Source organism: Hippoglossus hippoglossus, chromosome 12 (assembly GCF_009819705.1).
Source record: "Hippoglossus hippoglossus isolate fHipHip1 chromosome 12, fHipHip1.pri, whole genome shotgun sequence".
NCBI lineage: Eukaryota > Metazoa > Chordata > Actinopteri > Pleuronectiformes > Pleuronectidae > Hippoglossus > Hippoglossus hippoglossus.
In genome coordinates, this window is record NC_047162.1 from 19,325,382 (window position 1) to 19,330,381 (window position 5,000).

General features: G+C 41.0%; 1 protein-coding gene across 4 annotated transcripts in view; it reads right to left on the bottom strand.

Annotated features, from left to right (window-relative positions):
- Positions 1-5,000, bottom strand: part of LOC117771313 (transcription factor 4-like) — a 157,613-nt gene that overhangs the window by 61,116 nt on the left and 91,497 nt on the right. The window lies entirely within an intron of this gene.

Below are 5,000 nucleotides of genomic sequence, written 5' to 3' on the forward strand. Positions count from 1 at the left end.
GCTAATTTGACCAAATTAAACACTTGTGCAGAATAGATCTTGACAATAAATGATGATTAATCTACAAGTCATTCATAAAATTGTTGAATTTCTCAAATCAGATCCTTTACAAACAGTCAGTGATGAGAATTTATATTTTTTCTACTTTTCTTCTGAAGGTTAAAAATGCCAAATGAACAGGGGGGAACAAATATTTTTGTAAAATACATAATTGATAATAAAGGACATGTTTATATAAAAACAGTGAGATGTGTTTATAATGGAACTTGATCATAAAGTAGAATTTAGTCTCATCTGCTTCAAATCAATTTTAGAGCCAAAATATACAAACAGGATAATCTGGATAATATTAAAAATCACCTTCATTTAATCTGATTTGGCAAAATGTAACAATTTAGGAACATAAAAGTTTTATGAGCAGCGTCGACTTTATTAAAAATACAAATCAAAAGTTTGTCTTGTTGTTTCAACTCGTGTCATTAGACTGTTTCCACATTAAATCACCTTCACATGTGAAACGCCACCGAGGACGATCAGTGACACTCACACACACGTTAATGACCCCACTGTGTGTGTGTGTGTGTGTGTGTGTACGTGTGTGTGTGTGTGTGTGTGTGTGTGTGTGTACGTGTGTGTGTGTGTGTGTAGGAAAAGAGAAAAACATTAAGAGACTAATAATGAACATTAAAATCACTTGTTCTGACATTTCATTTCTATTTCATGTGATGGCTTCATTTTCATGGTTTCACTGTGGCCATTGATAATCTTGATAAATGCAGTGTGTGTCTGTGTGTGTGTGTGTGTGTGTGTGTCTGTGTGTGTTTTGTTTATTCCATCAGCATTAGCAAAGCTCTGAGGACGCGACAGAGACTCTATCAGCTCGAACAACAAATGAACTAAAACAATGATATCTATGAAGGAAAAAAGAAAAGAGCCGTTATCCTCAACAACACCAACACAGACACACAACAGCGAGACGCCGCTCTGCAACCTGCTAATGTTAGCAACTGATGCCTAATTTCCTTTTGATTACAAAGACGTCCCACGCTCTCCTCTCAAGTGACGTTTAATTGTTTCTCAAAGTAAATCATCAACTCAGCAAACTAAATTTGACAAATAGCAATAACAAACTTGCAGCGCAGGGAGACGAGAGGGAGGAGGAGGAGGAGGAGGAGGAGGAGGAGGAGGAGGAGGAGGAGGGGGAGGAGGGGGGGAGATATGAATTAATTAAAGTAAGAAAAAAAAGGAAAGAGGAGCCGTCGCCTGCAGTGGATGTGAAACAAGACTTTTTGCCTTTAAATTAAGTGAGGAGCATATGGGGGGGGGGGGGGGCATCGACACAAGGAAACAAACTTCATCATCAAATAAACTGTAGAGATGAGAATATAGGAAGAATAAAAAAATGCTTTAAAATGAATAAAATCATCGAACAAACTGTACGAGATGTTGAGAATATGTAGGAAAAGAGAAATCAGCGCGAGAGAAAAATATAAAAACAATAAAGAATTCAGTAAAAAGGATAAAAAAAAACGTGACTAAAACGATGCCTGAAATCTGCCCCTAGTGGCCACAGATCAGCCACTGCAGCTCGTGCACGGCGCACGTGTCGAGCACAACAAACGTAAAGAGCGACGCAGGAAACAGTTTCCGTCTCTGAAGCTTCCTCCCGTCAACGCTGCCAAGAAGATTCAGACGATTACAGCGATGGCGTTTTTTGTTTCTTCCTCATTTATTGATTTTAACCAGTTAATTTAAAACAATTAAATGAATACAAAACTTATATTCAAGTCATGTTATGGATTTTTGTGATGATTCTTCTTTTCTTAAACCGACCGAGAGACGATGCCGTGGAACTGAGGAGGAAAAATAAATCACCAGCCGAGCAAGTCCGTGTAAAAATGTACATTCAATTTAGAAAGAAGAAAATCCAAAATCCAATATCAGAAATGCCATAAAAGCTTCACAGGACAAACACTCAGATTATGATCTAATCAATAAATCAATGTGATATTGTGATCAGGATTTAAAAAAAGCTTCACTGATGCTTTTCTCTGTTTTTCTCAGACTAAGCCAAGAGGCCGAGCGGCTCTGTCGGCTGCTGGAGGCAGAAAGAAAGATCACGTCTCAGCCTCATTGTCGCTGATGTTGGCAGAAGGTTCGGAGGCCGGCTCCGTCCCAGACAAGACAAATAGAGACGGAGACACAGAGGAGCAGGAAGCGTCCAATCAGACGCTGGACGGCCGGGTTTTAACGAGACAAACGGAAAACGTACGGAAGAATCTTTGTCTCGCTGAGTTTAAACAAACAAGCAAACGAACAGAATAATTAATATCCGCTTCAAACTGTTGTAAAAACAAAATCCTAAATAAAGTGGATATTAAAAATAATGTACTTTATTATAAGTACTATATTTAATAGGTATTGCAGATGTATAAGAATCGTGCTGATGAGATATTAAACTGTGATGTAAAAATAAATAAATAGTGGCTTAATCTTTTATCTCTTTCTTTTTCCATTTGGAATAAATCTAATTGCATTTTTCCACAAGGAGACGGAATCAGCTTCTATCACTTCCTGTTTGTTTGACCTTTGACCCTGATGTTAAAACAACAGTCGCTGGACACAGAAGAAAAACACGAGGGACAGAAAATTGGTGTCTTGTTTTGAATTGTGTTGCTCAGAGAACAGGAAGTTTAAAAACTCTTTAAGAACCCTGAATTAAAATTTAAAAAACCGATTATGAAACTGAACACCTGTCAACAATCTGATGCTTTTCAAAATAAAAGCCAGAGCTCCGGCACAAAGGCCTCACGACACGACAGAGCTGCTGCTCCAACACGTCGACGGGGAAAGTGGAACCGATCTAAAGCCACAGAGCCGTCAGGCCCCCCCCCCCCCCCCCCCCCTGCCGCCTCACCGCTTCATGTGAATGGAGGGAAGCGGCGAGGATCACACACATCACAGAGGAGAGAGTTACAGAGCGGCGAGATGAATCAGGGCCGCGCAGACAGGAAGTACAAACCTGGATCACGTGACCCACTGCACCAGACTTTAACAAGCGTACGTGGTTTGATAGAAATGTGGGGGAGGGAGGGAGGGAGGGAGGGAGGGGGTGGAGTCGGCGTCCTGCGTCTCACCTGGTGGTGCATTTAGGGTACTACATTTGGTAGTTTTGATTCAATAGCGAAAAAGTTGGCGTCCTCCCATTTAGCGCTAACCTTTTCCTTCTTTATAAATATTTAACCACCACAAACTCAACAGCATTCGTCTGCACTATTACTCGTTGATCCTCGTCCGAAGGATTTTCTGTAACCAAACTCACCGATGAGCGAACTCGGCTCAAAGTGACGTGATGAACACAAAGTGGTGACGTTCGTTATCGGGATATTTCAGCTTCTTTTCTGAGCAGCGGGAGGAAGTTGAGCCGTCGTCATCAACACATCATCCAACAGCTCACTGACAGATCTTAACTTCTCTCTTCCTAAACATCACCCGAGCGTTCGATGCCCGAATGCAACGACCGACACACGTGATGTGAACGCAGATGTCACCGTATCATCACCCCGGATCCCACACACGTCTGCTACATGGCAGTGTCTCCATGTCGGAGGACACGTATGACATGGCTCAGAGACTGAGCGGCTGAAGGGGGGGCTTCACCCTCCTCTGATAAACGCTCTGCAACAAGTACCAGGATGTTTCACACTCAGCTACTTTCACATTAAAGTGTCTTACGTCACGTTTCTTTTCTCCACAGGAAACGTTTCATTCTTCACCTTCACACACAGAAAACAAAACACACTTCTACCTCCACTTTTCTGTTCTCTTTCCCTTCACCCCCTCTTTCCTCCCACACCCCCCGGGCCGATGAGGTTGATATAGACACAGAGAGACGAGGGACGAGGGTGGGGGGGGGGGAGCGGGGACACAGCGGGCCGAGGCCTCAGAAAAGGGGAACCCCTGCCGAGCCAGAAGCGCTGCTGACACGTCGTACATTCAGCCGTCGTTAACAAGTCATTCAGGAGGTCAGCGTGAAGAAAAGAAACTCTCCACATTTAAAACTGGTTAAAAACTAAATCTGACATAAATCTACGGACGACTACGTTTTAATTATCTGATATTTACTTTAAATTCTCTTTCACAATCAGTCGTGAAACTAATATTCTCTGGATTAATCGATTGACGAATCGATAAAGTGCAGTAAAATATATTGTGGTTAAAGAAACAGAGAGAAAATCAGCAAACGTTCTGCTGCTGATTTAAAAAAATGAGTCAAGTCTTTAATTATACAAAACGGAGGAAAATGTCAAAATTCAGAGGAAGGAAAAAGCAAATAAATAAAAATAGACAATTTATTTCCTTTAGAACGACACAGTGTTCTCACAGCAGTTTGTTATTGGGTGGAATAATGTTACTGAATCTGAATGTCTTCATAGGAAATTAAAAACTGTATAAAACAGCACAATGTGTAATAAACTGTTAAAGTCAACTGCTTCAAAGGCCGAATAAGAGGATGTGAAGTTTCAAATATTTGTTTAAATTCACTTCATCACGTTCGTGATTCATTTTTATGAAATGATTCTTTGCTTTTGTTTTTTATCGGTGGATTATTCACTGGGGGGTAAAACGTCTTCCGGCTGATTCCTGAACAACAGGAGCACAGAACCCGGAGCCGACAGCTGTTCGTGTCCCGGTCGCCTCCGACAGCGGCGCCAGCGTCACGTCCGCACATTCACAAAACCACTTTACTACAACTTTACGTTTCATCAGGACTCAATTTCCTTTCAAACATGAATAAAAAAAACTCAAACACACAAAGAGCAGCAACAGTTTCAGTCCAGAATTTAGATCCAACCAGTGATTGAGAAATGAAACAATAAATGAATCAATAAAAGAGGAAACTAAGCCACAACATTTCAATTTCACTAAATGTATTATTTATCTTCACAAATAAAGACGTCTTCAGCATTTTTGTTTCTACATTTCTTTACGTTTAGATC